The sequence below is a fragment of the Lepeophtheirus salmonis genome, chromosome 3, assembly GCF_016086655.4.
Source record: "Lepeophtheirus salmonis chromosome 3, UVic_Lsal_1.4, whole genome shotgun sequence".
Taxonomy (NCBI): domain Eukaryota; kingdom Metazoa; phylum Arthropoda; class Copepoda; order Siphonostomatoida; family Caligidae; genus Lepeophtheirus; species Lepeophtheirus salmonis.
Window position 1 is genome coordinate 47,335,996 of NC_052133.2, and position 12,079 is coordinate 47,348,074.

General features: G+C 30.5%; 1 long non-coding RNA gene across 10 annotated transcripts in view; it reads right to left on the reverse strand.

Moving 5' to 3' along the window:
• Positions 1 to 11,914: 11,914 nt before the first annotated feature.
• LOC121115227 (uncharacterized) overlaps positions 11,915 to 12,079 on the reverse strand; it is a 74,694-nt gene continuing 74,529 nt past the window's right edge. For all 10 annotated transcript variants that reach the window (XR_011779449.1, XR_011779450.1, XR_011779454.1 and 7 more), the window contains one exon: positions 11,915 to 12,059. This is a non-coding gene — a long non-coding RNA (uncharacterized lncRNA). The remainder of the gene's footprint in view (positions 12,060 to 12,079) is intronic.

Below are 12,079 nucleotides of genomic sequence, written 5' to 3' on the forward strand. Positions count from 1 at the left end.
CAAACAACATGTTACCTGCGCATGTACAGCCGTCTCATGCGCTCAAAATTGGTTGTTAAACAACGGCAACACACTGTAGACTATAAGAAAGATCAAAAAATTTAGAAATTAAAAAGCCTATTCGGATGCATATTAAAGATTTTGACAATACAATTAAAAATGTATATACTTTGTAGAGTTGTCCAAAAAGTATTAAATAATATTCACTGCCATATCAAATACCAAGGTATCTTCTGTTTTATTAATGGTGCGAGAAAGGTATGTGATCACATATTTAACAAGATATTATAAAAATTTTCTCATTTTTTGTGAACAAAATATTAGATTCAGCCTTTAAGGTACATTTGTAAACATTAAGTTTGTGAAAGGGAATTTTTTTGTGACTGTACTAACCAGCTTAGTATGCTCAATCTATCAAACCTGTGCAGCCAGCCTATATTCACCCTTTCCTTAAGCTATCAAACAAAGGGATAAACATGGACACCCGGTCAATTTTTGCTCAAATTTACAAAAGTACTTTTATGTTCACTATATTACTCTATAAACGACCTTCATGAATTTATCAGTTTCATTGAATTTACAAGATTAATTCTGAAAAGAAATGGAATAATCCTTTCTTGTTTAAGTTTATAAATTCAAGATTTTATATACAAAACCTTGCGACTTTTTTTCACATATTGTTGGTATTTTTGTTGACATATTCACGACATATTTTACACAAAAACTTAACATATTTTGTCGACGCCTACTTATTACTATAAAAACACCAAATGGTTGTTTTTTGTTGGAATAATCATGGAAAATATATCCTCAAAATTTCCCTTATATAATCAAAGGACTTACAAAATGACAAGCGTAGGTGAAATTGTACGTCAAGGCATTAATTATTATCCTTTAAAAGGAAACAAATGCCTCAAATTTTGCATAACGTTTTAAACTCTGTCAATTCTTGGTATATCTAATGTATTACATATTGTCTTGAGTTATTTGGTTTGAATAAGCTAAATAGATAAAAATTAAAATTTTATTTTATCTATTTATTTGATTCAAACGTACATAAACCTATGCTAGTAGTCTTGTACTTTATGTATCATACACTTTTGAAACCGTATTACAATTGAATGTTTTAATCAATTGCTGTGCAAGCGGAATTATCAAAACGTTAAGCAACAGTTGAACCAAACTTATATTTCTATTTCTGCAGTATGTGTTGCAAAGGATAAACAAGCTTAATATGGAATTTCAGTCGGATAATTTTAGGCTACAGGTTTTGTAAGATATATAATCGGAGTTCAAATAAATTTTGAATTTCTTTTATTAAGATAGAAATACTGCAGTCAACCGAAGTCTCAGGGATCGATCCAAATAATACAGGAGAACAATTAGGGGTGGGGGATTTTGCACATATAAATTGGAGACAATAACCGAATTTTCACTGCAAAATCCAAAAGTGATCTCAGTTTTTCTCTCAGTCATCTGAATTCTGAAATATCTTGGATTATAGTAATTCTGGATGATTATTGTTCAGAGTACTTTTTTAATCCTAAAGCAATCCCCAAATCAAAAGCAGGAATATTAAAACTTTTGTAAAAGTACTTTTATTGATTAAAAAGTGTTGTTATTTATTCTGTATTTAGTTCTGAACTCGATATATTTCCTTTTTTAGGGTCAAAAATGATACTACTCTATAGACCCTTATAACTTATTCATAATACCTACACAGCGATGAAGAACATGATGGCGTACATTATAGAATATGTACAATGTATAATTTAAAAATATATATCTCCAAGTTTTTTGTTCCATTTCTTGAATAAAGATAAAAAATACATCATTATATTAATATTCTTGCACCCTTGGGCTGTTGTTGTTATTTTTTTAAATTTTGGGTTAGAAATAATGGGTTCGGAATTTTGTTGAAAAAATATTTATCACTTCTGTGACAACGTGTTTCATAGATGGGGTAAATTAATAAAAAAAAACCAAAACTCAAGTTTATGTTACAAGGACTACTGTTGTTCGGTATCTCAGTACTAAAACGGTAAGGGTGTATTTAAAATAGTAATATTCTAAACTTGTATAAAAACTGGTACTCTGTTAAACATTTTTAAATGTCAGAATAAAGCGAAAAACACTCATAACTTTTTACTTCCCCCATTATTAGAAATAACCTCTCGACTACAACTTTTGAGTGCATGTAGAAGGGAAGGTCTACAGTTATCCAAACACCGAGGCCCTCAAAGCCACTGTCAGCCAGCACTGGGATGCTATGACGAAATAGTACATTCACAGCGGGTTCCAGGCCTTCTACCGCACCCTGGAAGCCATCATTACTGCCACATTAATGATTAAGAGAACTCAGACACACATCTACTTATCGTATTAATTTTGTTGAATTTCAATTGTTAATTACAAATTATATTCTGCTGAAGTTTAAAATTCAATGTGTTCATATTTTAATGAACCACTTAGTACAGACACATTTTTGAGAAAAATCATTTGAGTTTGTTTTTTGTGTTGAAACTGAATATTTATAAAAAATTTAAGAGTAGAGTAAATTATTTAGTTTTGGAGAAAAAATACAATTTAACCAACAAAAAAAAAACCAATAACTTTTCTAGTTAAAAAGAATAACTAATTCAAGATAGATACTCGTTTGGAGAAAGCATAGAAAATGTATTGTTCAAAGAGAAACTAGCAACTAGTCTTAAATGATGGTAAAAAAATACTTTAATATTCTGCAGTTTATATAGTTAATGGTTTACTGAAGGGGTATTTAAATATTACCAATAGTCATGCTAATAAGTACAAACATTTTTGTATTCTTTGAATAGTTGCATGGAAAGTTTTACATTCATCATTTGGTTCCCTTGAGGAAGAGATATATAACAAAAATAAAATTTGAACTCTTTGACGAATTATTGTCAATTTTTATCTGCAAATTTATTCTTATTTGCCTACTAGCGGTACTACTCTGCATTACCTAGGGTAATTTGGAATTGGTTAAAAGACAAATTTGCTTTAATGATATAAAAGACAACTCCTCATGAAATAAGGACTATCACTCTCCATTTTTCATGACGTCATATGTGCTCTGTTCTCAAGAATGAAAGAGTTTGAGAAAATTAAAATTAATATGTTGAAATAACTGAGAGGAACGTCTGCAGGGGGAGGGCTGGAGAGGCCCTCCCTCAAAAAAGCAATGAATTTATGCTTTGTTCTAGATAATTTTTTTCGTCAGGATGAAAAAAAATTATTTTAAAGATTTCTTTTCTAAAAAAATAGTAATTTAAAAAAATTCAATTTTCGAAACCCACATTTTTTAAAGACATAAAAATATTAAAAATTGGAAATAATAACGATGCTAATTTTAGATGATCCAGATAATCCTGTATTTGATATATGCCAATATAAAGGAGGAAAAAGCTGACAGATGCTTCTTTCTGTGTTGCGCTATAAGAATTTATAAGCATTTCAAAAGAAAATGGCAAGCAGTGCCAACTAGAAGTGAAAGTTTAAAAAAGTTTGGTGGTCAACCTTATCCTCTTAATAAGAAAGATCCTCCTACCCATTGTCAAGTTATTTAACATAGTTATTTCCTTCAAAAAAGTAAACTGAATGAGAAAGATTTTGAGATTGCCAAACTAATTTATAAGAATGTTATTGAAATCTAGAGGCAGTTATCTAAACGTTAGTCTTATATAGTGAATATGATGTGGTAAAAATGGTTGGCAAAATTTGCAAAGAAATCACTGTCAATAGTTTAGGAGAAAAACTGGACAAACTTTTAGATATCTCTCCATGCACTTGCAAGCTAATAATCCAACCATATAATTATCTTTATGTAAGATGCAAAAAGTAAATGTCCTTATAAAACATATAAAAAAAGAAGATTGCAAGTATATTTGTGGTCAAAGAACAAAAAAAGAACAAGTGGAAATTTCCAATTACGATCTTTGGACAAAAAAATTTCATAGATTAAAGGATGAAAATAGTCCATTTCTCAAAAAAAATATTTGAATTACGGATAAGAATTGTGTCCTCTTTGTTATCATATGAACAAACTCTCACTATAAGGCCTTGTCTAAAATCAAAATACGAAAAAAGGATCTTAAAATACCTACTCTAGTTTCCATGCACGCTCTTGTAATATTTCCTTTTTACTACTACAATACTATGCCTTTTATCAAAATAATTTATATAATCCACATCAGGGAGCACTATATACATGTTCGATGCTATATGGACACGCCTGCAAAATCACATATAGCGCTATACCTATACAGTGTATCTGGTAACTTGTTATTCAGACAGACAGAAAATAAACTTTACTTTATTAATAGAGATTAGTGAGTATTGCCCTTACATTAGCAAAAAAATCCTAGTCACAAAAAAGAATGAAATTGACAGATTTTACTTAAATAGTAATTCTGAAACCAAATTATTTTTTTAAATCAAATGAAAGTTTTTAAGTATAGCATATATTTTAGGGTATCTTAAATCATCCCAGAAGTTTGAATACAAAGCCTATAGTTGACCGAATACATGATCCACAAAAAGTTATGTTAAATGTTTATTAAAGTACTAATGATATAAGTAAGCACATAATTTGCATATAATTATAGACAAAGGTCGACTCAAGTTCCAAAAATATGCAACTTAACTTTCATTCGAAATGCCTTAACCACAGCCCAAAAGTATCTCTGGAAAGGACTTGCATGCTTCACGTACCATTGCCTGTGGATGGAGTCCCAGGCAGCCACCAGTTTGGCCTTCGAGTCGTCAAAATTCTTGTGGGAGGCACACAGACTCTGCTCTCAAGAATAGAACACATTGAGTAATCCATGACGTTTAGATCGGGACTGGAGGGGGCCAGACTTTCTTGTCCCAGAAGCCCCTTAAATTGGCCTCACACCACTGTTCCGTGTCTCTAAATGTGCGGGAGGAAGTACCATCTTGTTGGAGGGTCTATGGTTTATTCAGGAAATACTGTTGGGCCCATGGAACAAGACCTCCATCTAAGATGTTGCTCAAAACTCATTGGTGTTAATCTTCATCCCTGCCGACACAAACACCAAGGGAGACTTCCCTGTCTCGGTAACGGCCGCCCAAACCCCTCACCGACTGTTTACAGGCCTTCCTGCCCCCCTCTGCAGACGCCTCTGAACGATATATTGGTACCCCCATATTAATTTATTGGGCTCAGCTCCGGCTAATATACTTTCTTCAAATGGCTTAAATGATCCAGTTACCTTTAATCTCATTGAGTATAGGTACATGCTACTTAATCCACACGATTTGACCAAACTTAGGGTACGAAAATAAGTAATGAAACTTAAGGGTTAAGTCCTGTTTGAAATTTTTAGTAGTGGGCAAAAGTAATTGGATTTTTTATTTATTTTCCAACGCTATTATCCTAACCTTGCATTCTTGATGAGAAAGAAATTTAAAGTATTCATGTTTTGTAAGTGTAAGCCATTGTTGCACTCAAAGAGTAGAATCAGGTATCGACATAGGAGGCATTTCTTCCTATGTCATTGCTAGAGATGGAGTAGGATTGTGTTTATTTCTCTCATCTTATAGGTCCTTGTAGCTTATTTAATGGAACGTTATGACACTCTCCTCCTTACCATATACATATAAAGTAATTGTAAAAATTTCATTTGTCAACCTGCTTAATATAAAAGTATATAAATATTTTATTTTTCTTATTTTATGTTTCTAATATATACTCGATCTACTTACAACCAAAAACAAAGCGTAGAGATTTTTATCGACTTAGCTTAAAAGTGCATCTTCATACTGCATTTATTTACTATAAGAAATTTACACTTAAATGCTTTTGATCCGATTTATATCAAATTGTGATATGTGTACCCAAAACACGAAAATGATTTTTCTGATATATTAATCAATCAAGCTTTGAGTTGTTGTTTTTGCTCTTATTCTTAACAAATTTGAAAAAAAGTCATATTTAAAATACTTACGTTTTGATTGCTGTTTGAAAACTACTTCACTGATAAGTGAATTTCCAACATCCTTGATTCCCAACCACAAGAAAGTTATGATGAAAGGTTGAAAATCACTCTCCTACATAGCCTTCACCTGTTTCGTTTTTTTACCTAGAATATTTCAAAAGATGTATGAGACTATAGTTGAAGTCAGGTGCTCATAACCTTTACTGGAGGACTTGAACCCCACCAGTTTCAAATGAACATTTGCCAAACCCTTATTAACTGCTCAAGTGGAGCGTGTCTTCACAAATATATGAGTTGAATGTGTGCCTTGATATTCACCGCACCCCTGAAACTAGTGTTGTGTCGATCCTTATTTAGGACTGAAGACTGCAATCCCATCCATATCAGTCTCGGACCGGTCCAGTTCAGTCCTGCATATTAGTTCTAAAACTTATAAAGTTATATCCTTGGTGACGTCAAATCAGTTGTATCTCTTTTTTTTAAATTCGTTCTACTACTTAAAGTGTGAAGTACAGTCAGTCTTAAGGACAGGCCCAAGGACTGATCGGATCAGTCATAAGACTAGACTGAGTCGAATAATTAAGCACTAACACAACACTTCCTTAGACTAAATCACTAAACTATATGACATAATTAGATCCCTAAACAATGATTTTTCGAGCTTTCCACATCTGAAAGCATGGGAAAAAATGAGGAAACATATCAAAATTCAAAAAAGTGTTTTTTTAATAGATCTAGTGTGCATGTGTGAATAAATAAAGACCTAGTTGAGCAAAAAAAAAAATTAAAATTTCTCACATTATAGTTTTTATACAGGTGCATCCGTAGGTTTTTTTTTTTTTTTTGGGTGGACTTTTCATTCGAAAAGATAAATATGTTTTTGGAAAAAAAAAAATTTATAGTTAATTTTGTATTTTTTTTTTTTTTTTTGGAGGAGACTGAATTTTACCCAATGACAATTTTTGCAAGGCTTTTACTTTTTTAGTCTTTTGTAAAAACAATAATTTTTTATAGTATGGACGCTAAAAAATTGCTTGATTGCTTGAAATTGCCTCAAGTCCACTTCCTGTGAATACCCCTACAAATAAAGTGAAGTAAATATCTCTTATTATGTTGCATGGATTGATTAGTTAATTTATAGTAACATATTTTTTTGGTCTCAAATTAGTTTACACATTTCTTTGGTAAATGAAAAAAATTAAAATAACAAATACGTATATCCTTTAAATTCCCAATATATCAAAATATTTCTTGTCAAAATTGATTCATTAAAATATTTTAAGGCTTTAAATGTCGCATCATTTGACATGTTTCCACTTTTCTTCATCAAAACTTTCCACGAAATTATGAATTGAAGACAAATGAATTTTATAACTAATACATTACTGTATATTAGACTTTTGTAAAAAATTAATAAATTATGACCAAGAAAGGAGAAAGTATTTATCTCTTTTATTCTTTATCTGTTAATAAAATGAATATTGAGAAATCTATGTTTAAAATAATGTATGATTCTACTGTTTTGTTTTGTAGAAATTACAACTTGTTTAAATAAATTGTAAAAGTTGCAATATCTTTGTCTCAAAATGCATTATTGAATTACAACATTGGGATTCTAATTACCATCAATATTCATTGATACTATCATTTTATTTTGATTTATTATAATTACATAGTTATTACCTATATATTAATAATATTAAAGTGAGTATTTGAACTTTATAATGTGCCAAATAATTCATATATATCAGTTATTTTTATAAAAATATTAAATATTTGAGCATTATTATATCAATCATCCAAGAAAAAAACAATTATTGCATTATCTCATCTTCTTTTAAAATTAGTCATCTCATTTTTTGATTGCATCTTGTATAGTTTACTTAAACAGGTTACAACTTGTACATAACATAACGAGTGGTGCATTAAAATCTGAGCGCTTTGAATTTTAAACTTAAATAAGAGATAATTTATTAATTAACAATAAAATTATAACAAAATTAATTATGTAAAGAGATGTGTGTTTCAGCTCTCTTTATCATTAATGTAGCTGCAATTATGGGTTCTAGGGGCGGCGGAAGACCTGGCAACCACTGCAGATGTAGTCATCCATCATGGCGTCTCAGTGCTGGCGGACAGTCACTTTGAGGGCCTCTGTGTTTGGATGATGGACACTACAAGGCTTTCACTCGACATGCACCCAGAAGGTGTAGTCGAGGGGTCGGTATCAGGGCTGTATGGGAACCAAAAGTGTCAAAAAAGAGTTCAAAAGAATTCAAGAAACAAATTCAAAACTCATTTAAATGAGGTTTGTAACGGAGGAGATGAGTTTCTTTCATAGTTGGTGTCATAAGTGCCCCTTCAATCCTCAGAAGACACTTTTTGATAGCTCTCTGGACAGTCAGGTGTTAAACTCCGAGATATGTCGGATGGGGCCTCATGGACTTGAGGGGTTGTCATTGGTTGTTTTCTTTAACTCCTACGGACCAGTTTGACCTCTTCGATAGAGCCCTTCTACTTTTCTGACGTTCCAAACTTGCTGACGGCTTAGACTGTGGTCCTGGAGACGCCAGTGTCTATGAGTACGCGAATAGTAATTCGTCAATCACGTTTAAGTGTCATTTTCTCGACTTCTTCGTAATCTAGAGAGCTCACATTTATTTTTCTTTGTAACTTATTGCTTATGCTTTAATATATCGAAATATGAATTAATTTATATTACTCAATCTTTATTAAATATTGAATTAATTAGTGATCATATTTCAATGGACCACCCGGTATACACCAGAAATTATTCCTCTTTGAATACACTGATATTTCTCTTGTCAATGAATCAACTTGTATATTTTTTCTTCTCCGTTGTATCCTTTATTGTACAGATGACATTTAAATACACTCAATTGAATTAAATATAAATAATCAATTATATTGTCAAATTAATGGTAGTCTTACAACAACTTTACAATTAACCCGGACGTGTGTATTGTGCAAGAAAAGATAAATTTAAAAATAAATTTTGTTGTATACATGGCTTGGGATGTTCTTTTATGCTTACTTCCAGAAATATATCCGGTAAAAGTTGTCAATAATACATTGAGATGTATATTGGGAAAATAGTAAAAATATTTTGTTTTTTATGTCAAATGACTACGAATTGTATACAAACATATCATTGTTTTGTTAATAAGAATTTGAAATAAAAGTACTCCAATACATAAGCTATATTAATAAAGCAAAGTGTGTCTGTTTATAGGTATTAAAGTAAATAAAATAGTCACGAGGTGCACTGTGTATATTGATCTTTGATGTATGTCATTAAAATATTTTGAAAAAAATATATATATAAGGTGTAGTTGTATTAATAAATTGTTACAGGCATGTGCAAATATAATCAAACGTGTATAAAGAGTGCACTGTGTATCTCTGGCATATATCATATACATACTTTTTTATGTAAAAAATAACAACAACGTATTAATTTATTATTATTAACATTGTAAAGTATAAATTAGTGATTTTAGATCCTTATCTTCGTTATATCGTCTTTACTCTTTCCTACGGAAGTCTCCTTTGAGGAATACAAACTCTGGTATATAAAAAAGGATTAACTCTCGTAGGCGTTTTGTATTTAACTTACAGGGATCATTGGTTTGTTTGTTTTTGTTAGTGAGATTTAAGTACTCGTCAGTCATCCCATCATATAAAAAAAGCTTTCCCAGACTCTTATTATTAGTGATGGGGAAAATAAATTGAAATCGGAAATCGGAGAATCAAGTGCTCTTTCTAGAATCGGAATCGGTCGATTCAAATTCTTATTTACTATTTGACGAAGTTATTAAAACAAAAAAATAACCCCTCCAAAATTTAGTATTTTTGGTTTTTACAAGAAAGTAAAAAATTTGAAATTTGATGAAATTTTTCTAATTTTTTCCCAAAAACTAACTTTTTGTGAATAACTATAAATTTTTCATATTTTTCACCCATAAATTTAATATTTCAATTATTTTCTTCAATAAATGTAATATTAGAATTTTTTTTTTCTTTTAATTAACATTTTGTGAATAGGTATGTATCTTTTAAATTTTTCTCGTAAAAATATAAATCTTTTTTTTCAAAAAATAGAATATTAGAAAGTAAATTTTTTCCAATTTTTTTTTTTTTTTTTGTGAACAGTTGTGGATTTTGGAAATTTTTCTCCAAAAATTTAATTTTTTTTTAGATCTGTAATAGGTTTTAAAATTTTTTTTTGCAAAAATTAATTTAAAGTGAATTGTTGAAGATTTTTGGAGAAATTTTAGAATCAAATTATATAGTAAAAAAAAATTTCAAAAAAATTTCCACAAAATTCCAAAAACATAGCCCTTCCACCTAAATTATCATCCTGTTGACACCCCTTATAACAATATTGAATTTGTTAATTATTTATTATCATCCTTTCACTCATGAGGACAGAACACGTCAAAGGAATTGAGTAATTATTTGTGAGTGTGCTCACAAAAAACAGAAAGTAACACTGTATTTCTTGAAAAAATATCTTCAAATTTATTAAAGCAAAATTTGTATTTTAACTGAGGCCTAATTACTCCGGGAAAATCTGGGCATTATTTTATATCTGTAATCCCTACAGTCATTTTTGATCAAGAAATAAAAATGTAATTATATTAATGAAATCTTGCCGGCGTTTTGAATGTACCATTGAGCGTTTGTGTCATATTAAAAAAGAAAATTATGTCTAGATATAATAAAATTTATACTCTAATCACTCATCAGTACACTTAAGATTTTTGAGTGATTTTTTTGGCCGGAATGAGCAAAAAAAGAGCGGTTATTTTTGAAAAATGAGCACCCAAAATATCTAATTGAGCAATTTGTATTGAAAGAAAATAACAAGTTTTAAAAGAATATTTTTGATTAATTAGTGTTGCTTTATAATTTTCATAATTTATTCATAAAGTTAGCTATGTTATACATATTGACCATTCTAGATTTTTAAAAGATTTTCTTCCGTTAATTTTGGACTTCGATCAGTATTGGTAGTTTTAAGCATAATATCAGTAGTTGAGGGAAATTATCAGTTGGCGAGTTCTTCAGGAGTCTTGTTAGATGCAGGTATCTCATCATCACCACCACGTGCAACCTTTTGCATAAATGGAAGATCAGGGTTTTGCAACTTGGCGTGAAGTATTTCTCCTTTGTTGTAAGATTCAAAAGGGATTATTCAATAGTCAATTTTGGGCCAAATCCTCCCTTCCTCTAATTGGCTGTTGTCGGAATCTGGCTCCCTCGCCTATATCAGATCATATATTCACAGCCCTGATTTAATTTTATGCATATTTTACCTCCAAAAAGAAAGCCTAATGAAGGAGGGGGTTGTCTGGTAGATTCTCCCTCCAAGAATATCATCAAAAGCTGTTGTGTAATTTTAACTGTTGTTGTAACTACGATTGTAATAAATAATAATGGTCTTCAATTATATTTATCTAACTATAACCAGTTCCTACCAGGTGTAGGTCACAGTAACATTGGAGGCTTTCAGGTGAACTCATTTAAAAAAAAAAAAAAACTCTATGCTGTATAAAATATATATTAGGGATATTAGTAGTATTGATAATAAAAATTTATTCACTAATTTCTTTGTTAAATCTAATTTAATTTTTTCCACAAGCATCATTATAAGAAATAGAAGCAGGGACCATTCTTGTAGGCTAACTTATTAACTATGGAAGTTTGTTCAAGTTTCGCCAATGACTTGACTTGCAGATATCACCAGATCTAAAGGCAGTAGATTTCCCCTTACGTTCATTTCTCTACAACGGTGAAGATGAGTGCAAACGAGTATTTCTCTGGATTAGGATTATATCCCAATCAGATACTTTGACACAGTACTTCTTCTAATGATGGTAAAGGGATGTGCCAAATAATCGTAAGCAATTATTGCTGTTTGCCAAAGTATATTTACATTTTGCATTTAATCCACAATTATACGTATGTATAATTTAATATTGTCATTGTGAACTCATATATATATTCGGGTCTGTTGCAGTAACAGTTAGATGAGGATCATCACATCATTTTTTAGGCCTGGAATGTAACATTAGTAC